Here is a 26045-nt window from a genome sequence, read left to right as displayed (position 1 = left end):
TAGTTAACCAGGTCCTCCTAGCCACGGCTTGGTATGTGGCTTCCTGCTGGTGCTTTTCGAGATCCAGCGTGGCACAGCTCAGGAGGTTGGTTCGGAACTTCCTTTGGTCTGGGGAGGATGGTCTTAGAGATACCAGAGCCAGGGTTGCTTGGCAGACAGTCATTCTTCCGCAGGTTGAGGGTGGCTTGGGGGTTATCGATCCAGAGCTTCAGAGTCAGGCCTTGTTAGGCAAGCTTGTCATCTGCGGTTTGACCCCGGGGGGGCAGACGTGGAAGATGTTACTTCAGCAGGGAGTCGGCTCTTGTGTCCCGCGCCGAGGTGGAGAGTGGCTACCGTCCCTCAGGTGGATTTTCACTTCCGCCCCACTCACTCAGCCCCATTCCCCACTCGTTCGTAGCCTCCTCATGGTTTGGAGACGGCTCCGCCTCAGTCTCATTCAGTCCCCTCCCAGCTGTCAGGAGGAGATCGATCGCCAGCCGCTTATCTGGAACGGTCAGGTCAGAGATGCCGAGGGCCTTCAGTTGGGGGAGAGATCACATATCAGGTGGGACGGCTGGATGAGGGGGCCAGCCCGCCGGTCCCTTCGAGTTTGGAGGGATACGTACAGACATCTGGAGATGGCTGATCTTGCAGACGCAGCTGGGGGTGCACGTGGAGTCCAGGCGAGACGCACGGAGATCGACGGTGCGATCCCAGCTGCTTGGTTGGTTCCACCTGAGCCTCAGGTCCTCATGCCTGGTGACACCCGCTGGCTGGGACAGTTCACCCCCCGTGGCATCCCACTGGTGGTCGCAGGACGTTTGGATGACTCCTCTATCTCCTTCGCGGTTTCAGGGGATGGACGACTCAGGAGAGAGGATGCGCTCATCGACCCCCTACTCCCGTGGCAGAGGGTTAGGGTCGTAGGCCTTTTGGGGAAGGTCTGGCGTACCAACCCTAGCATCGAGTAGGACCAGTTGCAGCTTTGGCGTCTTTGGCTCTGGGAGGGGCGGGCCTTGTCAGAGCTTGATTGGGACCCAGGAGAGTGGTGGTGGCCAGAGATTGTGACAGGACAGGGGCCGACTTCCTTCTTCGCCTACAGCACGACTCTGGGCAGGCGAGTTCTCGGGAGGATGCAGAGCCGCCCCCCCACCCAGCGACCCACCAGCTGGTACGCACAGGGTATTTCCAGGTTTTTTTTGCAGGCATTCTGGAAGGCCTTGTGGGAGAGCTAGCGGCCGCGGAAGATCTCATACTTCCTGTGGCTTCTTGCCCACAAAGGTCTTCCAGTGGGGAGCTGGTTGAGGCAGATAGGCCAGGACAGACGCTGTCAGATTTGCCATGCGGATGAGGAGTCACCACAACACTGCCTGTGGAGCTGCACTCGTGCCCAGGAAGTGTGGAGGTGTACTTTCGGGCTTCTTACTCGCGCAGCACCAGAGCTAGGATTGATCACTTGGGGCGCGTTCTGTTGGTGCAGCACCGCACCTGGTCTTCATCACCTATTCGAGGCATGCCAGCAGGACCCCACTTTCCTTATCACACAGGGGACGTGGGGGCCGCTCGAGGGTATCCCACAGCACCTAGCAGAGGCTGATACAGGAGTTCGGGAGAGGCAGCCAGTCTGGGAGATTATTAGCAGCATTACAGGGTGGCACATCTGGACCTCGCGCTGCGCGCAGATCCTCAGTGGCACCTCCTTATCGACTGCCCAGATCATGGCGGAGATTTGGAGTGAGATTATTCATACCCTCAGAGGCCAGTGGGACCAGATTCAGGGAGACTCCCGGGCCGGTCAGGAGAAGCGGAGACGCTTCCTCCGGGCTTGGGACACACAGGGCCTCTTCTTCGAGCAGACTACGCAGGGCCTTCGGTGGCACTACTCACCACCCCGATGGCTGTTCATTCACACTCGTCATATCCCTCCGTGAGAGTAGGATTTATTATGCTACCTTTTAGGGCTGCATCCGGTTTGTGAACGCAGCCCGTCAGCTATAAGCTGACCTCTTGTATCTTGTTCTCGAAGTAATATAATTAGCACTGTTTTTTCGGAAAAAAAAAAAACTCAGTGCATGGGAGGAGAGGGATGCTCAAGCCTTAGCAGTGCTAATTGGCATGACAGCAGATGCTGTGATTCCTCATACCTAGTTGGCACAAACGTCTTCAGAGGCGTGGGCCATACTGAAGGAGCTATATGAAACCGATAATACAGCCCGTATCATTACTCTTCAGCATCAGCTTTATAATCTTGATATAAATGAGGGTGATAGTGTGCATGACTATCTGACAAAGGTGAAAGTCGTGCGGGACCAGCTCGCAGCGGTTGGTCAGAAGGTGGTCAATTGGCGTTGCTCACACTCCACAAGTTGCCATGGAGTTTCAAAAGTTTTGTGACTACGGTCACTGCGGGTCAACGGACTAAGCCAATCACCTTTGAGGAGCTTGGCCCACTCCAGGAGGAGGCTCGAGAGAAACTCTTTACGCAAACCGACGAGAAGGCATTAGTGGCCAAAGACAAGCCTGGAAAAGGCAAGCCAAAGGAGTTCAAGAAGTCAGAGGACACTGACTGAAAGAAGAAAATGAAGTGCTATTACTGTGAAAAGCTTGGCCACTCCGCCAAAGAATGCCGAAAGAAGAAGGCAAATCAGAAGCGGAAGAGAGAAGCCAGGAACAAAGAAGAGCCTAAGAATGATTCTGCCAATGTGACGACTGGACAGTTGTTTTTAATCAATGAACATTGTTCAGCATATGCAGTCAGTGAAGGAAAAGAGGGTTGGTATGTTGACAGTGGTGCTTCGAAGCACATGTCTAATAGAAAGACTTGGTTCAAAACCATGGAAAGTACACACCCGGATTCCAAAGTTTCTGTCAGGGATAGCCGGACGTGTCCTATGAAGGGCATCGGTAGCATTCCTTTCATTACAACCACGGGTGAGGAGAAGGATATCTCTGGAGCACTTTATGTACCCAACCTTTGCAAGAACTTACTGTCTGTAAGTCAGATGGACAAAAACAACATTGCAGTTCTCTTTCAAGATGGCAAGGTCACCGTGACATCCAAAGCAAATGGACAGATGGTGGCTCAAGGAATTGAAGAGAACGGATTGTACCACCTCAGTGCAATGTTGGTTCATGAAGACAACGGAAAGTCCAAACTTTGGCATGAGCGCTTCGATCACGTCAGCTATGGAACCTTGGCTGAAATGTCAAAGTCACAGATGGTGGATGGACTTCCACCAATTACAGGCAAGGATGGTGTTTGTAGGGCTTGTCTAGAAGGCAAGCATCACAGGACAAATTCCCACGAGAGGCCTCGTTTCGGGCCAGCAAACCTCTTGAGTTGGTTCATGCCGACATTTATGGCCCAATGTCTACAACATCATGGGCAGGATCCAGGTACTCACTTCTCTTTGTGGATGATTTCAGTAGAATGACCTAGGTGTATCGCTTGGCCAAAAAGTCATAGGCTTTCGAGAAGTTCAAGGATTAGAAGGCCAAAGTTGAAAAGGAGACAGGGGAGGATGTCAAGACATTCCGTACAGACAGGTGGGGAGAATTCACCTCAAATGAGTTCAACACATTTTGTCGCAAGCATGGGATCAAGCGACAACTCACCACAACACATACTTCTCAGCAAAGCGGGGTAGCCGAGAGGAAGCATAGAATCACCATGGAGACAGGGCTTGCTATGCTCCGAGGTAGGAACCTTTCTAAAGCCTATTGGAGTGAAGCTATCAATACAGTCGTACACATTCTCAACATAACCAAGACGAAGGCCGTCAAGAACAAGACTCCATATGAGGCATTTTTTGGTAAGAAGCCCTCTATCACTCATCTTCGTATTTTTTGTTCTAATGCATGGGTGCATGTGCACAAGGAAGACAGGACCAAGCTTGATTCTCGAAGCAGAAAATGTATCTTTGTTAGGTATAGCAAAGAATCCAAGGCCTATCGACTCTTCGACCCAGTAAAGAAGCAGATCCTTATCAGTCAAGATGTTGTCTTCGAGGAAAAGGAACCTGAACCCCCGGAGGAGCCTCAGATTGAGGAGGAGGAGATTGTTCAACCCCCAAACCCACCCTGCCCCAGGTTGACCATCCAAGAGGTGGCGAAATCGGAAGCTAATGTTCCACAAGGTACTGAGGAAGAGTAGGATGTTCCAGAAGCAATTCCAGTTCCTCCTCCCACTGAGAAGTAGAAGAGGTTGCCCCAATGGTACCTACGGACATTGGAAGACTCGGGTCACTGAAATACCTGAGAGTATGCAATGATCTCAACGTCTTCAGAAGACCCCATCCGTGAATTTTGCATTGGTGGCTCAGCTTGAAGAGCCAAGGACCTTCGAGGAGGTGAAGGACCATCTAGAATGGCAGGCTGCCATGCAGACAAAGATGGATGCTATCCTGAAGAACAATACCTGGGACTTAGTGGCCAGGCCCCCGCGACGAAAAGTCATCAGCACTAAGTGGGTATACAAACTTAAATACAAATTAGACGGCAGCTTGGATAAGTATAAAGCAAGGTTAGTGGTCAAAGGTTTTGCTCAAACTGAAGGCATGGATTTTGATGAAACTTTTGCTCCCACAGCTCGCATGGTTACTATCCGGACAGTGATTGCCCTTGCTGCCCAATTTCAGTGGCCTATTTTTCAAATGGACGTGAAGTCCGCATTCCTTAATGGAACCCTGGAGGAGGAGGTATACGTAGAGTAGCCACCGGGCTTTCAAGATCCAGGGTCCCCATTAAAGGTCTGCAGGTTGAAGAAGGCGATATACAGGCTGAAACAGGCCCCCAGAGCTTGGTACCAAAGGATTAATGTATTCTTTTAGAAGATAGGGCTAAGTCGGAGCCCTTCTGAGGCAAACCTCTACTTGTTCATTGAGAAGGGGTTGCGATTGGTACTCATCCTCTATGTTGATGATCTTATCTTGACAGGTGACCATGTCAAGAAGATTTCTCACGTCAAGGAGCTACTCATGTTTGAGTTTGAGATGACTGACCTTGGGTTATTACACTACTTCCTTGGGATAGAAGTAAAGCAGGCCAAAGACAGGATCTTCATTTCACAGGAGAAATATTGCACAGAACTTCTGAAGAGATTTCAGATGGAGGATTGCAAGACAGCAGCAACTCCCATGGAGGTCGGGCTCAAACTAAGTGTTCACGACACATCTCAGCCGGTCGATACTCCTTTGTACCAACGATTGGTAGGAAGTTTGCTTTACCTTACCAATACTCGACCTGATATTTGTTATGCAGTTGGGCTATTATGCCAGTTCTCTGCTTCTCCCAGGAAGAGTCATTGGGATGCAGGTTTACGGGTGCTGAGGTATCTAAAGGGTACTTGCACCTACGGATCACCTATACCAAAGGCATCGAACTAGGCGGGTTCTATGGCAGTGATTGGGTGAGTGATGCTAACACCAGGAGATCAATAACAAGGTATTGTTTTTTACTTGCATCTGGTGCCATCTCTTGGCTGAGTAAGAAGCAACCCACAGTGGCCCTTTCATCTACAAAGGCAGAGTACAGAGCCGCGTGTACAACAGCGTGTGAGACACTGTGCTTGAGCTGGATTCTGGAGGACATGGACGTGTGTCAGGAGGACGCAATAGTGCTGATGTGCGACAATCAAAGTTGCATAGCCATTGCCAAGAATCCAGTGTACCATGCGCGGACCAAGCACATCGAAGTTCATTACCACTTTGTTCGAGAGCTCATCATCGACGACGTGATCGAGCTTATGTACTGCCCGACCGCCGACAACTTGTCTGACCTCTTCACAAAGGCACATCCTCGAGAACAAATGGAGCACCTCATCAAACGAATGGGGATTGGCCCACAGTTGTGACATTAAAGGGGGGTGTTAGAAACTCATTGTGCCCACCTGTGAGCCCCCGATTTGAGGGGACAAGGGAGAGTGAGAGGTAGGAGGACTGGGGAGAGAGAGAGACTCAGGCCGGCATCATAGGCAACCAGCACACGGGCTGGTTGCAACCTACAACAGCAGGTAAAACAGGACTTTAGGCCTCACATGGAGGCTCCTGCAGCAGCGCAGACTTGCTACACAGGGCACCCTTATATAGGGGCCTATGGCAGGCCAAGTCAGCCCAACCAGGGCCACCGACTAGGGCTAACCCTGGTCAATTTTCTAGGGCCCATGTGGTCGGTCACCAAACAGGGTACCGACCCTGTTGGTTGGTCAACTCAAGGGACCTAGGCAGTGCCTATAAAAGGCCCACTCCTCCATTCGTTCCAGTATCCAATGCAAGACTAAAAGCCCCTCTCCAAGGCTGTGTTCAGCACTCAGATCTGGAGCAGCTGCTGAGAGAGTCCATTAATATTCTCTAGCACTTTGCTATGTTTTGTACTGCTCCCTTGGAGCTATTTTTCTGCCCACCATCTGGTGGATGAATATACTCTCTTTCTCTCTTCGTCCATATTTATTTCTGAGAGTGTTGCATCTGTGATCATCTATCTGAGTTGAGTGTGTGTAAGAGTTGGAGAGATCTTGGGTGGACGTTTGAGTGATTCATTCCCTCTTGATTTCTAACAGAGGCGCCACGTAGCTCGAGGGGGTGGCCCTGGAGGCTTCTCAATTGCGAATCTGCATAGCCAGTTGCAACTCCGCGCGACCAACTCCAACTCTAAACTGCGACTCCGCGGGACCAACAAAGGCGCCAAGTAGCTCGAGAGATGCGACCAACTGCGAGATCCGCCACATTCAAACTCAGACCAACTACGAGACCCGTCACGTGTCACGGCATAGAGGCACACAAGACTAAGCAACCAAACTGTAAGAGAGCATGCTGACACGCGCACGACAGAATAAATGCGACGAAGAAGAGGAAGGCGAGAGAGAGAGAGAGAGAGAGAGAGAGAGAGAGAGAGAGAGAGAGGGGTATATATATATAGTCATAACATTATATGATATAGATTGGATTATAATATAATAGTATAATATATTATAGTATATATTACATATTATACTATTATATCTATACAATATATTATATATATAAATATAAATATACAAATAATAATATTATATGTATTATTTATTCTGTTTATATATATATGTATATGTATGTGTATGCATATATATATGTGTATGTGTGTGTGTGTGTGTGTGTGTGTTATGTAGCAAAGAGAGAGAGAGAGAGAAAGAATACAATGTAGACTATATTTATTATAATAGAATAGATATAGAGAGATAAATATGTAATACAATATAATATATATTAAATAATAAATTATATGTTTTGTAATATAATATATTATTATTACATATATACACTGAATTATATATTTTTTATATATTTTATATATATATATATATATGTGTAAGTATGTATGTATGTATGTATGTATGCACATACACACACACACACACACACAAAGAAGCCTCTGAGTGTTTTGTGTGTGCGTGTGTGTGTGTGTGTTTGTGTGTGTGAGTGTGATTGAGAACGTGTGTTACCGTACACAAATGAGGATGATATGTGTGTGTGTATGTGTACACACATGAGGATGCGTGCATTCACACACAACACTTGTTGAAAACGGGGTCTTGAAATTTGAAATTTTGTTTTCTTAAATTATGATCCCACCTTGAGACCCAACGAAGCGGGTCTCTAATCCGTCATAGACGGGTCAAGCTACTCGTTTAATAAAAAGGAGACTATTATATCACATTTTTGAAAAATCAAAAGTTTTTGTATAAGAAACTTTTTTTATCATCCATTGATTGTGTTGCAAAATGATTACCGATTTTTGGCAATGATCCCATAAGAGATGCTTAACACTTTCAACCGCCACACTACACACCGGACGAATGGGACTGACATTAACCCATTTAGAGATCTTGCCTCTGACTGGTAGGCATGTTTGCAACATTTTCCACAATAAGAACCTCTTTCCCGAATACACAGCTGCACCAGATATCTTTACACCACTACACTACTCCTACGTGTAAGTCCCCACAAGGCATTCAAATTTGGTGACACCGAGTCACCTTTGCACATGGATTTAAAACCAGATTTGAAGTGATCTTACTTAGGCGGGTGCGCTTTAGAGTCCACTGATTAGCAATCCATCTGTCCGAGAAGATAGTGGCCAACTATCGGGGACTCTCTCCAAGACCTCCACCAGAAAGACCTGCTCTTGGTGCTTCAGGTTGAACTGCGCTTTGAGACCTTGATTGGTTTCCAGTCAGCAGCCTGGGGATCCCATAAGTCCACCCACCTGATGCCCTTGCGATGCAGAGCTCTAGCACACGAAAGATTGAGATTAGCCAACGGGTCATCATCCAAACTGCATCACCACGCATCCCACTTCTACCCTTCCAAGAAAGCTGCTGCATATCTTCTTTCCAAGCCCTTACCATATCAGAACCCTTGATTTTAACAGGGAAACTTGAGAATAGCTTCTCATACCAATTCAAATTACTCCAACTCCCAACCACCTTCCCTTTAGCTTGCTCCACAAACGACTTGACAATCTCAATCCAAGGGGGTTTGACTGCAACAACCTCGGAAACCATTTGCATATCAAGGCTCTATTCTTCACCTCCACATCCACCATACCCAGGGGCCAGCCCCCCCTTACTCTTGGGTGTCTTAATCAAATTCCATGCAATGTTATGCAACTTCCTGGAGCCCCTTTCTTCAGCCCATAGAAAGGCTCTAAAGAGCCTCTCCACTTCTCCCCAGTGACTCTTTCTAAAATTCCATACAGATGCCAGGTAAGTTCACAGAGCCATAGACAAGTATGTGATGCGGGCCAGAGCTCAACATGGCCGTTCTCCCTATCATGAGCATAGACACTACTCCATAGCTCTTGCAATTATTAAATAAATCTGCCCTTGAATGACTAGTTTTGCCAGAGGTCTCTTGTATAGCCTAATCAAATGTTTGCTCGTCTATTAGAAGCTGAGAGAGAGAGAGAGAGGGGACAAATTTTTAGTTCTGGAGGCCTGTGATGTACATTGAGGCTGACAAAAGTTCTCTTCCGTTTCCCTTGCACGTGCCTGTTGTAGACTCAGTTCAAGTAATTTGTTGAAGAGCTGCAGCAGAAGCTCATTCCAGGATGAAAGACAGCAATGGCAGGGAAATAAGAGGAGAATAAGAAGCAGCAAAGAGCGAGGGTGAGATAGGTGGTCATAAGAATCGTTCAGAAACAAGGGACAAACCTGGAGGGATTGGAAGGCGCACATCACCTGCTTGTCTAAGTTCGCGGAGCCAGAGACGTGTGATGTGGGCCAGAGAGCTCAACAGCTGTTCTCCCTCTCGTGAGCATAGACACCGTACACTACTCCAACGTTCTTGCAATTGTTAAATCAATCTGCCCTTGAATGACTGGTTTTGACAGAGGTCTCTTTTGTAGCCTAACCAAATGTTTGCCCACCTACAGGTGGTGGAGGCCGAAAGAATATGCTGCAACACCAAAAAGCGTGCATTCCATCCCAGCGGAAGACCATTCCAAGCCAACAATTTTTGTTTCAATTTGGCCTAAAACCATTCAAACCTTTGGTGAAGAGAGATTCCCAACCCAATTGGAGCCCCTAAATATCGGACAATCTCGCCCCTCTAAATTCACTGAACTCCTAAGTCTAGAGTCCCTTGAGGCAGATCATTCACCTCCACCTGAAGGCAAACGTTTTATGTTAGTTGCACACTGATCCGGAGGCATTGCAGAAAGTCTTCAACAACTCAAACAGATTCATGACACTGCCGCGGTCATCCAGTGTAGCAGATAGCATATCATCCGCAAAAAACTGCACAGCCACTGATTCCCTAATGGCAAAGCTATCAAACCCTTTAGCACACTTCTTTTAATCTGAGTTATCAGAGGAATTGTAGCAATAGCTAATAGCACTTTACCAGGCCTACATTGACCTCCTCAGAGAGAGCACCTCTCTTAACTGTAACATTTGCCATAGCTACCAAATCAGATTTGAGGAGCTCTCAAAAATGAGCATAGAATTCCACAGTGAACCCGTCTGGGCCCAGAGCTTTCTCTTTTTCCATTCCCGAAAAGGCATTCCAGAACTCATCCTCTGAAAATGGCCGGGCTAGCAAGTTTCTTTGCCCATCAGAGATCCTGCAATCCAAATCCGTAAAGAACTGTTGCAAGCTCTCAGACCAACAGGTATCCTGCACGGCCTCTTCACCAACAATACTGCTGAACTCCTCGAAAAATACCTGAGTGATAACCCAAAATTCTCTCACCAGATTCCCAATTTTGTCTAGAACCTTGTCAATATATTTTCTTATGTGTTTCCTTTTAATAGATTGGAAAAACAACTTGGAGGGGACTGCACTTGGAGCCAAGTTTGCCTACTCTTAATACAGGCCTCCTTAGCAGCTTGCAGTTCCCAATCATGCATGACTGACTCAGCCTCGGTAAGTAAAGAGGAAGGAATCTGATACTTAGGAGCATAAATCACAACCAGCCTTACGGCTTTTCTGATCTCAACCAGCTTACCTTTATCCCAGCGTTTGCTACTCCTTTCTGCCCGACTCCAAGCCCTCGCTTCCTGCAAGATGATTCTAACTGCTGACCCATCTTTGAATCGGATCCATTACCCCCGCTATAGCATTCTTCCTAGTCCTTCAGATCATGATCTCAAACTGCTTATTAATCAGACACCGATTATCAAGCTTGAATGGGACGTCAAGGGACCTGCCACAAACACTCGGAAGAGAAAACCTCCATATCACAGGCACATGATTAGGCAAGCAAGAGGCCAGAATGTAAGAACCCCCAAAGGGTGGTCTCAACCACCACCCTTCTTCTGAAGCATAGAACCTATCAAGTCGCCCAGCCCTAAAATCTTCCCCCAGTCTCCGATTATTCCAGGAGTACCCCCCTAACCCTTTTCATCCAACTCCACACAATCAACTAAACCCTAAGTCAGAGGCACCTCGTCCCAAGCCTCACGTTCCACACTCCCCATCACTCTCTTGTCGTGAGATCTATCCCCCAATTTCTCGGTCATATTCCAATCACCCCCTATCAACCAACTAGATCCTAGCATAGACACGCTTAAATTTTTCCAGCGGGCAGTTCTTTCAGTCACCTAATTTGGGGCATATACAGATGCAACCCTGAAAGCAAATCCTTCAATCACTAACTCCACACCAAAAAACCAACCTTCCTTCTGCAAACCTCTCTAGCACTCAAACCCTGTCGAACAAATACTGCAGACCCTCCCTCACCTCTCGAAGGAGAATTGGCAAAAGAACCAAAACCACATTTATTGAGGGAGAACCAGAAAGTGTCATCGGCTCCACATTTCATCTCCTGGATCAAGATCACATCCGGGGTTCCTCTTCAGGAAAATTTTCAAGCATCCTCTTTGCTTCCCCTTGTCACAGGATCCTCTGAGATTCCATGACAGCACCCTGACTGTCCTAATACCCTCCTTATGTCCATTGCTGGGTGAGAACCTTATATGCATCTCTAGGAAAATGAAAATGGTATTCCTTTCCCAACGCAGACCCCTTAGCCATATCCTTAATTCTTTTCAACATGCCTTTGGAACTTTGAGCCTTCTCATTACCACGGTTCCCTTCAGGTCCTGCTGCAGATACATTCTTTTACTCCAAAACACTTTTCCTCTGATTAGCATTCTCATCTTCAACACCCATCGTCTCCTCATCACTCAGGTCTGCCCATCGAACTTGCGGAACGCTGCATGATACAGCCTGAGAATTCTTAAGAGCCTCTGCATCCAAACTCACCTTAATACGCTCACCTTTCGACTGCTCTTGGAGCTCCATAACTGAAGAACTTCACCTTTTGCAATCAGACGGTAGGGTTCCCAACATAAATCTCTTGCACTTTACCCTTCTTCCCCACCAGCTTCCAAGAAGAAATCTTCGAAGACTCACCTCCCTTTTCATCCATCCCGTGCTGAACAGGCTCCATAGTCTTATCCCCCGAAGGTGAGCAGACCAACTTCAAGATTCCTGGCCAACTGAACAAGAAAGGGACCCAGATGTCTCACCATTGCCATGCATCTTCGAAGATGATGAAAGAGCCTTCCCATCTGACTGTGGTACACTCCAATTGTGTCGATGACTATGGTTCACTCCAATTGTGTCGATGAAGTGCTCCTATCCTCGTCCTCCACCAGTTCCCTGGCCAGCTTCGGATTTTCTGCTGTTCGTGGACACTCTTGCATAATGACCTGTGGTTTTACAGATATAGCACGCATAGGGAAAAGGTCCGAATTGGACCCTCTGTCATAAGAAGCTGCCATCAGGAAACTCCATTCGAACGAAATCCGAGGGATCCTGACTTTGACCCCAGAGAATCCAAGCCTTGCGCAGGGCAAAATCCTTTCTGGAAGACTGGAATAAGGAGTATTCTTCCAAGCGTAGTGGCAAGCTCATCCACAGCTCCTTCCAACCAAGAGGGCAACCCCGAAAACTCAACCCACACCGGGCACTCATGATACAGAAACTCGTCCACACTGAAGCTAGGACTCCAAGGAATAGAGAACACCATAGCCTTCAAAAACAAAGGATTTCGATACCAAATCCCTACGAATAGCTTCTGAAGCGCAACGTAGCAGGAAAACCCTTTCCCCATAAACTTCGCAGAATAACATGATGCTGGAAGATCACACTCCGACAGAAGGAAATTCCTAATCTCAATGAAAGACGGGACTCTACCTGTAAAAAACAAATACAAACCTCCCTAACCAACCTCTCAAGCTCGTGTTTGACCATCTCCAAGGACAACTCACAGACCACTGCATGCTCCTTCCTTCAACAGACTGCCCTTTTCTCTCCGCTTCTCTCTGATGCCAGGCCAGTTCTTGCTTCAAAAGCTCTTGAGCCTCCATCTCCGACAGCGAGGTAAAAGCACTATGGACTTTACGAGATACCACTCAGGGAAGGAAGGCGTCTCCTCCGGTTTCCCATGACTCGTCCCCTCCACCGCTTCACCCTTGTCAGACGTCTCCTCCACTCATGGCTCAACAAACAAAGGCCTCGCCACCTCATTTGCTTGCCATTCACTCATTGACAATTTTTGGGAATCCCCGCCCTCTGCAACCTCACAGCAACGATGATTAGCACTGTTCTTTCCAACACCATTCTGCGAGGCAACGGACATGCACAACTCTCCTACCCTTCCCGCTCAAAGCTCCCATTGTGCGAGGATTATAAAATCAGTAGGATGCGAAATGGGGCATATACCTGAAGAATTCACTGTCAAAAATAAAAGAAAGCAGCCGTGCATTCACATTCCAAACACATTCTGCTGTTCCATTGTATTCACCAAAAAAACAAAAGACGTGACTTAATATGAACAAAGATGAGCGAGACATATCTGCAAGCACTATCTCAACTTCATGGGTATATCATTTCAAAATTATATAATACAAAACTCAACTGTGCGAAAGAAAGGTTACTGTACAGACTACAGGCCTGTCTTCCTTTCATGCAAATACAGGATACATCAGGGACAATTTTGGGGGGGGGGACCAGGAGGAACTGCTTGCATGGCAGTTTGCTGTCATCAACACATGCAACTGCAAAATGATGCAAAGTCTCTCATCCAGAAGAAGGATTATGAGATCTGAAAAACTCAAAGTCAGGATGTTGGACATTAAGGCGCCTTAACCAGGACTCAGCACACTTGTAGAGAGAAGCTGCATGCTTTCGCTCTGGATTCCCCGCAGATGTCCATATGGACCCTCGAAGTTTGTAGTGCGCAATACCAAAAGCTTGTAAATTTATCCAGAACGAATCTCTCTCTGATGAGACAGTAATTGAGCATTGGGAAGGACTCCATTTTGGTTCCAGTAAACCAGAGGGTGTACCATCTACCAATGTAAAATATGAAACAGTGTTAAGGGCTCAGCTTATCAGCTTTTATGGACCCGATACTGATAGCCATGAGAAACGCAGGCACCAAAACATTGAAACACAACTGGAAACTTTTGAAAACATGGGAACATGAAGCAAATTCCTGTCCCTCGACTTGCATGTTTGAAAACATGGGAACATGAAGCAAATTCCTGTCCCGTGACTTCCATGTTTAAATACTTATTTCCCTGTTCATAGACCAAGCAACCCCTCTCCCGTGTGCAGCTCACTGTTTGACGTTTAAGCAGAAGAGAAGAAAAATGGCAAAGAGCATTCACTCTTCAGTTGTTTGTATCCGTTGCAAAACGCTGGGTGCTGTAGTATGCGTGTCGGTCATCTGTAGATGATTCATATGATGGGAGAATTGGATGATTAGAGTGACGTGTGTGTGTGTGGTGTGTGTGTGTGTGAGTGTGTGTGTGTGTGAGAGAGAGAGAGAGAGAGGAGAGTTAAAGTTTGGGTCAAGACACTGAGGACACGTCATCAAAGACTCTGTGGTGCATGCTCTGTTCCTTGATCGTGCGGATGGATTTGGCATTGAAGACGTAGATTTCTAAAGAGATTTGATGGATTCTGTGGCGCAGACGAGCCAATTGCCTATAAATATGGAGATTTATTCGTCGTTCGTAGTTTGCTCGTTGCTATGTTTGCTTTTGTTATTCTCTCAAACGGCGGATCTTGGAAGCACCCCTGAGGTGATGGAGACAAAGAGTAACACCTTTGGGAGGGGTATACGAAGAAATCTTCATGCTTCCTCCTACTTCAACTTCTCCTTCTAGCTTTCGTCCGACTTCGCAAGCCGTTTCTGTTTTTCATAGCTGACTTTTTGGATTTCCACAGAGGTGGTGAAGAGGTAATTGTAACTACATGTCTGTGTGTATACTTCGATATGGCATGTCCATCTGTATACCTCAATCGAAGGTAGTGCATGTCCATTATACTTCGATAGGGGCTTTGATGGAATAGGTGAGATGTTACGAAGTGCATAATACGTTTGGTAAGTGCTCGTTCTCCAGAATCGCCAACGCTAGTAGCAGCATCGATGTTCCTAGTCCTGCCCTTTCCCCTTTTGAATTCATTTGTTGTTGCAAGGGTTCGCCTCAAGCGTAATACAATCTCCTGAATTAACAAAAGTCGAGGCGTTTTGTTTTTAGCCTCTTGAAATGGTGTTCTTTTTGTTTAGTGAATTGAATTGATGTTCGTAACATAGTCAAACACTAGAACGTAGACAAGTTTTCTTGCGGATTTTTAATCGTTAGTAGCGAACAAACAAAGACATTATCATGATAGTTTGTAGAAGAATTTTTAACATTGTTCGTGTACAAAATTTTAGTTCTGAACAATGTTAGGGTGCAAAGTGATTGACATTCTTCAGGAGCTTATGGCTAATACATTAAGTTCTTATAAACTATGTTACCATATTCAAAGTTATAATTCACGATGTAGTCCACTGCATTAACAATTTAATGAACCAATGTTTCGTGAAACATGGTGCAAACATTGATTAAAAACACTTCGACTTAAAACATATAATTATATTCCATTGAATTCTTGCGAAACTTGGTTTAACACATTCCTCAAAAACCATTGCAACAAGCAAAGCTTCTTCGCATTCGAAGAAAAATAATGATGATGAGGTGAATTCTAAGACTGCCAAATGAGGTCCAAGTTCAAGCCTCACCGTTCACATACGATGATCAGAACTTGCAAGCTATAGTTGCAGTTGATAGAGGAGCCCTAGAGGGTGCAAATTCACTCCCACTGTTGTACATTTAGCAACCCACAGATTGCATTAGTCATAGGTTTGCCTTCAAGGGTAAAATCCTAGTCAAGTATGGGACTTACAAGATGAAGGATGCTAACTACCCAGTTTATTTGAAGCTCGACTTCACTAATAGGCACAACTGTGACACTATCACCTTTTGTTGTGCCTTATTCCTGCATTAATCAGTTCAAGGATAGGCTCCAAGTGGATGGATTTTATAGGATAGAAGGTGCGTCCGTGCTTAAGCGCAACACCGGAGAAGAAGGGACCTCTCGTTATTCTATTCACCTTGACGCCACAACAAGTGTACTCAAGGGCGAACCATTTGAGGGCTCCATCACACTGTTGAATGACCACAAACTCGCTATATATGTTCCTTTTTTTTGCAAAGAACTGTAGGTCATTGAAGTAAATAAATAGGTCTATGGGGACCATATTGGATGGAGGAGCTGCTGACCAATTAATTATTATGGATGGACTCATGAATGGATCGTGCTCCAATGATGTCCTACAACACAAAAAACCATTGAAATGCAACTTTGTTTGAACTTAAGTAATTGGATTATTTAAACATTGTTGTGCTTGCATCTCACTTTTGTGAATGAACGCAAAGGATTGTTTGCACATCTCGTTCAGGAGTACCACGAAGAAGCCACCGTGATGTACATACTACACATTGAAAAATGTGTCATACATGTCCGTTAGAAACACGTTGTGTGTTTTGGACTTCATTATCTTAGCAAGGCCTAAAAAGGAGCACCTCATGCAAGTCTTTGTCACACAAGTTGAAAACCTTGGATATGGTTGCAAGGCAGGGCAGGTTGCAAGTACTTAATCTTCCAAGATTTGATGGGCAAGAGGTGTGAAAATTCAAAATTCGTGGGAGTATCAAAATTTTTAGCTGCCGGTTTTTCCCCCTCTGGTGATACATGCCAATAGAATTGGATATCCCAAACAAGTGAAATGTGGCCTTAAATGCTTCAAAACACAAATAGGCCAAAGGGCAAGCTATCAGGTTTAATGCTATGTATTATGAAATGCAATGACCTTTGCCATGCTTATGAGCCATATAGTAAGAAAGTGCATGGAAAAAGAAACAATTCAAAATTGTAAATAGTCTTAGATTTATTAAAAGATCTTTGCATATGCACAAATTGCACATTTTTAACTTCTTCTATTTTAGCATGAATCTAGATACCAATATCAGCAACTATGGATGTTTTAAGACCACCATATAGTAGTCGCACTAGTTTGGATTCCAAAATTTCAATCTATTTTGGTTTTTAATAAAATTTTAAAAAAAGTTATGGAGCGTGCTCTCAAATGGGTGCGCATCACTTTAGCACAACATTGGAGGGCCGTTAATCCATGCCTAATGTTCTAATTTAGGTGTGTCCTTGGGCTCACTTAGTGTACTTTTGAATGATTACTTGGTTGCATATATGTACAGAACAAAAATTTAATGTTTTTGAATAAATTGCTATATCCTAAAGTCTTCAAGATGCATGCTGCAACATAGCACTTGTCATACTGTAAAGGTCTCATTATAAATCCTTATTCCAAAATTTTTTGGTCTCATGTTCAAGTTTGGAATGTGTAATACAAGTTGAAGACAAAGTTTGTTGAATTCCGTTGAGCTCTAGCACTCCTTGAGATCACCTAAATCTTCCCGGCATGCATGCATGGCCACATCAGATACAACCATGAAAGATGCAATTGTTCTCTCTTCCTCTTCATCTTGTATAACAGTTTCATGTAAATAATTTTAGTGTGTGCAATATGCATGCAATCGTGAACATAAACACCATTGACTTATTGATGATCTAGCTCATTAACATCCGGAATTTGAAAAGCATCTCATGAAAACTCCCCATATGAGTGCATGGCAATATGGCACTCATATCAAATTTGTCACTTGCAGCTTGTGCAAAGGCAACCTCTGACTAAGCCACTTGGAGCTCCCATCTTCTCTTCTATCTTCCTCTTTCCGCCTTCCCTCTTCTCTTCTCTTCCTTTTTTTGCATTCTATCCTGCATTCCATCGCTCTTTCCCTCTTCTGCATTCCATCGCTCTTTCCCTCTTCTCTTTTTGCATTCTACATTTCGTTCCTCTTGGCCTCTTCTCTTCCTTTTTCCCTCTTCTCTTCTCTTCTTTTAACAGATTCCACATTCTTCATTACATCATTGTTTACCCCTTGACTTTTTGCATTCTGGATTCCGCATTCCATCCGTCTTTCCATATTACTCTTTTAGGGTCTCTTTCCCTCTTTCCGCATTCCCTCTTCTCTTCTCTTTTTCCACATTCCATCACTCTTTTTTGTATTCCCTCTTCCATTCTCTTTTTGTATTCTATGTTCCCTCCTCTCTTTACACATTCTAGATTCTACACTCCATCGCTCTTTTCCTCTTCTCTTTCTACATTATGCAATCTGCATTCCATCCCTCTTCTCTTCTCTACATCCATACCTTTTTCGCTTTTCTCTTTCTGCAAGCAGATAATCAATGCACAATAGGCCTATAACATTTTCAATTGTACCCTGGGCGCCATATCTTGAACTAGCTCATTAGAATCTTCCCAAACTGAAACCAATAGTCACGGCTCCTAGTGTACTATCTAATGTGCATGTGAGTGATCAGCGTATAGATAATCACACTCAAAGATTATTGGTTGCAAAGAGTATATCCTACGCACATGTTTAACCTATGTCTGCTCATTCTATCCTCATAAGACTCAATATTGCTGCCTAGATGCATCAAGGCTCACCCCCAAAGCCAATATGAAAGCAACTAGGAACTGGACACAAGGACCATGGAATAGGTTGGATCTTGTGAAAAAGGAGATTGGAGCCACAATTGTTTTTTTGCAACTCAAGTTTTGCTAATTGTAAATTTTAATTCATTTATTTGCATGTTTTCGTTGTAATAGCTATGTTTAGTCATGGGTCATCCAGATCATAGTCAAGCCATTCAACATGCATCTTGCAGATGAGTCTAGACAACATTATCTCTAGCATGGTCCCTAACCAACTAGAGGCATTTTAGTGACAGATTTAGCCTTGCATGACCCCTTATCTTGCCTCTTTTACTTCTCTGTATAGTAGGCCACCTCCCCTCCAAGGGGTCACCTCTCTTGAGTGGGTGGTTGGCTCCTCATGGTGAGGCATCATCATAGGAAGAGTATGGGATGTTGTGATTTAGGAGCCTCAGATGACGTGGATGAGTCTAGACATTCCAAGCTGAGACAGATACGCTGAGACACAACACACCACTACCGCCACCTCTCACTCCAACTCCACCCCTCCCACCACCACTGCCACCCCTCCCAATGCCGCCATACACCATGCACCACCTACACACCTCCCAATGTTGTGGCCACCCCTACATCTGCCACCTTAGCCCATTCTCATGCTCTTGGTTTCCCTTAGATGTAGAACAACTTTATTATGTCAATGACTTAAAGGAGATCATTAAGGATGACAAAGGCAGCTTATTGCTGTGATGTTTGATTCAAATATATTAGATCCATGGGCAAGGCAAACCTAAATGAAAAAATACTATCTCATAGCTCAAGGAATATCTAGTATCACCTGGTCAGGAGTTTGATATGAGGTACATGCTTAGATGCATGGGAGATGTTCTCAAACATCACCGATTAAAGATCTGTGACATGGTAAGCGAGGCCAGGTTGATGCCTCCTCATGTGAATAAGTGAGATTGGAATAGGACCAAGGTAGAGCTTTGCAACAAGCCATAGAAGTGGGACAAGCATCAGAAGGCGTTACGAGCACGTATGCATAGTAGAGGTGCTTCACACCTCAGGAGTGGTAGTAGCAAAGGATTTCAGGTGTGAGTGGTAAGTATATGTGTACTACATAATTCTTTTGTATTTTTTAGTTTGGTTTGAATACATTGTTTTGATCATAGCACTTCATCTAATGTTTTCAATCTGGGTTAATAAGCATTTTACAATTGGTCAAAACCCTACAAATGAGGACTATAGATATGCGTTTGAGCATGGCACATGAGCTCTCTTTGAGAGGTTGGATGACAGGGGAGTACCCATTGAATGGTAGTTGAAAGTCACCATGTAAGTCTTTGATCCTTCTTGTTCTTGATCACGTTTCACCTTTCCATTTTTACAGTCAAGCTTTAGTTATATTTTCTAAATTGTTTCATGCAACGTTCTTAGGGCATGGCCAATCTGTGTGAAGACATAGGCGAGGACATCACGGGAGGAGACAAGATCAGAGGTGCAAGAGGTAAGAGCAAAGATTGACATGATCAAGAAAAGGAAGAGGAGGAGGAGGAGGAGAAGGAGGGAGATCAATAGTTTAGTGTAGATTCTTCCATGCTTCAGGATTTTGCAATTTTGTACCTCTCGTTCATTTTGTATTACCCTCTTTGAAAGGGAACTTTATTATAATACATGATGTGAGAGTTTTTGGCAATTTTGCAATTTTGTAGCTTGGATGACACGTATTCATTTTTATATTACCTTGTTTTTAAAGGGAAATTTTGAATAAAAGATATGTAGTGGGGAAGAATGAGGCTAGAACAAGCTGCATTCTGTTTTTTTTAATAAAAAACACAGTGTCAGGCCCAACAGCTATATTGACATTGTCAAATACTACCGATCACCATCAAGACCTAACATTGACACCAATGTGTGGTTTTTGATGGACATACCAACAATTTTCCTAGTAGCAAATTTGCCATAATAACATGAATAGAATTCATTTCTTGTAGAATCTACTTATATCCATGATTGCGTATTTGTTTTATCTTTCCTTCCAATGGTTTTAGTATCATAGTTTTGTGCACAGGAGATTTAGTATCATATTGTGCCTTGCAAGGATTTTGTGACCCCTTGGTACATTTACTGGAGCTATCATGCTTGGTAAGAGGTGGATCCAAGTTTCAAATCACCAAATTAATTAGCATGAAGGGATAGCCACCTTCAAAACACAACCAACTTAAAGATCAAGAACTACACCTCAATAATTATTGCTATGTGAAGATTTTTAATGTCTGAAAGTACTAATCTTTACCAATTATCAGAGTAAGTGCATCAATACTAGCTTCAACACCCCCATTTTGATTCTCAACAAGAACCATTACAAGATCCAAAAAGATGGATGCTACCAAGTAAATGTGGAGAGACCCAAGGATACTTCAAATTTGAGTCGTGCATATGGATTCCTAAGAAACCTCAGCATTGAAAGTCAAATTGTCATGCAAACAACAGAGAAAGTGATGATGTCAAATAAATAAAGTGCACTACCATTGGACCCCAACCATTACATCAAGCCTAGGGTTATTACCTAGAGAACACTACCATTGGACCCCAACTATTACATCAAGCCTAGGGTTATTACCTAGAGAACAGTTCCATCTAGATATCTAATGTACATTGTACAAACTCATCCTCTATGTGCATCAACAATAATTTCATTAACAAGGTGCAAAGTAGGAGTGGAGACCTATGAATCTGCATCCGTCACCATCAAGTGAGAGGCAACAAAAATTAGTAAGCCTAATGCAAATGAAAAATCAAGGCCACCCTACCTTAACAAATGTAGTTACATAAGAACATACTCTTGCAAGGACAAAGGCAAAGCGACATTAGTTCAGGACTACGTAAGTGCAACATCTACCTTCTATCGAGTAGAGACATAAGAACTTATTTCGAAAAAAGGGATAGTGCACCAAGAACTTATTTGACCAACGATAAATCAAAATGTCAACAATAACAACACATCATCTCCAAGGAAAATGGTAGTTGCATAAGAATTTACCAACAAGGAAATAAAATTCACTTTGAAAGCCCCATATGGAATTTCCTTATTGAGAATTGTTCCAATGTTGAGGAGGCTAGTTTACTGCACATGGGAAGGGGCAAAGAGATGCAACAAGGGCATTGTAGAAGGAGAGTTGCCTTCAAAGTTGGTAGTAGAGGTGCACATGTGGACATGAGATGAGGAGGAGGTTGTGAGAGAAGAATCAGCGGTAGCAACAAACGACGTAGGAAACGAGCTAGTGGGCATTGTAGCTTCAGAGGTAGGACATGATGAGAAGCCATCAAAGGAGAGAGAGGAGAGAAGGGGAGGTGGAGGGACATCGATCACACCCTCAAGCATCTGGACCAAGGTAGCCATGGTAGGCCGAGTGGCAGGCTGTGACTGGACACACCAGAGGGCTATACTCACCAGACGTTTGAGGCTGGCAAGGGGCACGCTTCCTTGAAGGCGTGTGTCGAGCAATTGGGCGAGATCATGGCCATGCTCCTCGGCTAGAACAATAGGGTGGGAGTCATGCATGGGTGCTGGTGGTAAAGCAAGGATGGCGGCCGCAACACGCATGGCCCAAGTGGGCAAGTAGCCAACATCGCCATCGAGGCACCATCGACCGCTCACTAGTTCGAGCAAGATGACACCGAAGCTGTAAACGTCGATACGAGGGGTGATGGTGGGGTCACGGAGCCACTCTGGAGCCAGATAACCCCTGGTTCCTTTGAGGGTGGTCATGGCGAAGCTCTGGTGACCACCTGGTACAAGCTTGGCGAGGCCGAAATCTGCCACCTTGGCACCCATGTGGGAATCGAGAAGAATGTTCTCTGGCTTCACATCGCAATGCACGATCCTCTGGCTGTTTCCAGTGCTATTCTGCACCTCATCTCCCAATCCAGCACCTCCCTTGAAGAATCTGTTTTCGATTTCGATTCAAACAGCCATTTGTCCAAAGATCCGTTGGCCATGTGCTCATACACCAGTAGCCTCATCCCTTCTTCCATGCAGAATCCTCTCAGCCTCACTAGATTCACGTGCGATATGCTCCCAATCGTTGCAACTTCCGCCCGAAATTGATCCCAGCTCTGATCCTGCGCTCCTTCCAGTTTTTTGACGGCTACTTTGATCCCAGACGGAAGAACACCTTCGTACACTGTCCCAAAACCTCCAGCGCCTAGTTTGATGGAGAAGTCTTTGGTTGCAGCTTGGAGATCTCTGTATGAGAACCGTGGAGGAAGTCGAGGAAGCTCAGTTAAGAAAAGTTCCTCTGTCCCCGACGTTCCCCGGCGTGTAGTCTTTCTGTAACAGCAAAAGGCCAGCAACAAAGACACTACAGCGAATGCTGCAATTCCACCTACGATTCCTATCACTTCCCATTTCTTGGAGGAGTCTCTCTCGGCGACAATTTTGAGGAAGAGAAGCTGAGTGCCGTTTCCAGCTTTTGACACCGTCTGCAGGGCCGAGAAAAGCGAGCATGAACTAGTCCTGGAATCATAGAGAGCAGCCGTGCAGCTGCAGTTTTCCAAACACGATGTCTGGCATTCCTTGAGAGACTTGGGTGAAAGGGCGGACATCTGAGGATGAAAGGAGACGTTCACAGTGACCAAGGTAGACCGCTTCGACGAGATGCAGCCGGCATTGTTTCCGAAATTGCTCGATGGCTCACATCCTGAAGAGCTTTGCTTCTTGAAACCTGTTGGACAAGTGCACTGAGCAGTCGCGGGATCGCATATACTGAATTGATATCCACAGTGATAGGGGTTTTCGCAGGCACCCATTGATGAGTTATAAAAGAATTTCCAATGTTGGCCATTCCAGTAACTTGCCTGCAAGTTGCCGAAGTTATTCTCTATAAAGAGTATTCTCCCCGTGCCGTGCGGTACTGCTTTAATTGTAGGACGTAAGGTTCCAAGAACCGTCGACTGGTTGTCATAAAAAATTATGCCATCCTCTATGGTTGCATAAGCTACTGGCTTCGATTTGGAATCTACACCGTAACTCCAATATACGAAAGGCGTGGTATTGTTATTCCCGTTCGTGTAAAGAAATAGCCGACCCTGGCTGCCTAATTTCATGCCATACTTTCCTGCAACACTGAACTGGGCGTTCAGAGCTGGAAGCGGAGAAAAGAGTGTAGTGTTTGTGGTAAAATTCATGCCTGATGCAACGTAGAAAAATGGACTCTGCTGGAAACTCTGCCACACAGGGCGTCCCTGTGCACCTCTCAAAACCAGATTGCCAGACTCCTCCAAGATCAAGCTTTGGACGCCCGATCCGGCAGTGCCGGTACTCCAAGACGTGCGGCTTCCGTCGGACTGCAGTGACAAATCGCCGCTGTCACTTAGGTTCAGTTGACAGGTAGTGGCTGCCAGCGGATTCGCATTATTGGCAGCCCAAAGCGGCGAGGTTCCTATTTTCGTGTTGCTCACTGCAGCCATGCAGTAAGTGCCGGTATTGTCTTCCCAGACTCCAAGCTTCAAGATATAGCTACCATTGGAAGATTCCAGCAGAGGGCTACCCTCAGGCGGCAATAGAGAACCTAAGGAAACGGATGTTTTTTTGGAGGGACAACAAGCGACGTCTTGTTGGGCGATGGAAGGAGAGGAGAAATGGGACAAGGAGCGTAGAAAGGAACGCAGGGGCAGACTTCATGGCGGTGAAGGAGCATGGGTCTCTAGAGAAGGAGAACTCGATGCATCACATTGAAGCTCAAAAGCAGAAAAAGTCTTCGGAAAACTCAAGGTCTATGAGAGTGATACAACGAGCTGAAGGGTGGCGGTGAAGAGATATAACAAGATGACTGAGGGACGAGTTGAGTTGATTTGGGAAGAGAGAGAGAGAAAGAGAGACTGGTAGATTTGTCAGCATTTGGGAAGAGAGAGAGAGAAAGAGAGACTAGTTGATTTGTGAGCGCAAAACTTACATGTGCTTTTACAATCCAAATTTCAAGACACTATGGCCATGCTGTAATGAAAGGAAGAGAGTCGTTGAGGTAGTACTAAAGAAAGGCAACCTAACCAGGTGGCAAAACACTATGGCCCTTCTTTAATAAAAACAGCAATAGTTGGGGTAAAGACTACATTTAATGTCCCTTAATAACTAGCACGCTTTAGTGAAAGAAAGAGTACTTGAGGTAGTACAATGACTCTTGTACTAAAGAAAGACAACCTTTAGTGCCCTTTAGTGACACTATGGCCATGCTTTAATGAAAGGAAGAGAATCGTTGAGGTAGTACTAAAGAAAGGCAACCTAACCAGGTGGCAAAACACTATGGCCCTTCTTTAATAAAAACAGCAGTAGTTGGGGTAAAGACTACATTTAATGTCCCTTAATAACTAGCATGCTTTAGTGAAAGAAAGAGTACTTGGGGTAGTACAATGACTCTTGTACTAAAGAAAGATAACCTTTAGTGCCCTTTAAAATAAGTTAGGGTTATGATAGACAAACTAACAGTAACCTGAATTTTAAAAAGCTATGTTGGCCCTTCTTTAATAACAAGGTGAATATAATTCATTAGGCCTGCCCAAGGAGAACTTAAAAAATGCAGACCAACTGAATCGAAAAATTTGTCCGCAACCTTAGAATGATCTTTCTACAAAAACGTAATCCATTATGCATTCTTCAATAAGAATTTGCAGGTCGCTTGAGAGTGCTACTTTTGGCGGACACATATGGCAAAGTAGCTACAACGCAGTCAGTTGAACCTGCGAATCGAATGATATTAGAGACCCTTTGATTGCATTTGCAAATATTCCAGGAAATTTGTTCTCTTCTTCATGGATGTTTTCGATAGCAGGTGCTTGGAAGCGAATATTTATGGTTGAACGATGAGCCACACTACTCAGCAAAGCTGCAAGAAATAGGAGGGGGCCTAGGAAAACAAACTCATGCAAGTCAGATTGGCCAGAGAAACAACAAAAGATCAAAATCCACTGCTCACCGATGCAATTTGCTCGCAATTCATTGCTCTCAGTTTTTAGAAGGGTGTTGAGCACTGACTAAGTCTAGAAGAAAGCTCTCATTGGGCTTATCCACTCCATCTTCCAAAGAGGATACTTTATAAAGGAGAAACAAGATTTCTCCCCACATAAGATCCCTGGTAAATCAAACACGGCACATGTAAGAAGCATTGTTTGTCTCATCGCCTCAAATGTGTTGCCCAACCTCTCCCCAACCTTGAAGAATTAAAGAGCCAGGGACCCTGGTACGCAATGAGGTTAATCAAGAAGCCTTGTGAACTCTTGTAGCTTGTGGTACGTAATTGGGGCCTGCCTACTTCTCTGCCTCATTCCCTTCGGTGGAGTCGATAAGAATGAACGCATTAGCTCCCTGCATTGTTTGTGGAATTACTGATGATTTTAAAAACTTGGACACAAGCTAACAAATAAGCCTTGAATGCAAGGGATAATGGGAGATGTTACAAATTGCTTAGCATTAACAGACACAGCAGTAGATGGAGCTATTGAGACATCCACTGCAGAAAAAAAATGTTCATCGTTAACAAATGGAAATCGAGATTGGTTCACGATGGAGCTTTTGGAGACACTCGTACACTAACGAAGGAATCATGGAAGAGCATAGGGAGAGTAGGGGTTATAGGAGAAACCGCTTTGCAATGTCCATAGCCTCAACGATAGGG

The 26045-nt window shown here is 44.9% G+C and overlaps 1 pseudogene; it reads right to left on the bottom strand.

Annotated features, from left to right (window-relative positions):
- Positions 1-12240: 12240 nt before the first annotated feature.
- On the bottom strand, positions 12241-23844 carry LOC147881592 (G-type lectin S-receptor-like serine/threonine-protein kinase At2g19130; annotated as a pseudogene).
- Positions 23845-26045: the final 2201 nt, after the last annotated feature.

The sequence above is a fragment of the Dipteris shenzhenensis genome, chromosome 30 (assembly GCF_047967505.1).
Source record: "Dipteris shenzhenensis isolate YYH24624 ecotype China chromosome 30, Dip_SZ_1.0, whole genome shotgun sequence".
NCBI classification, from domain to species: Eukaryota; Viridiplantae; Streptophyta; class Polypodiopsida; order Gleicheniales; family Dipteridaceae; genus Dipteris; species Dipteris shenzhenensis.
The sequence above is the reverse complement of the archived record's forward strand: the minus strand, read 5'-3'. Positions and strand labels throughout refer to the sequence as shown.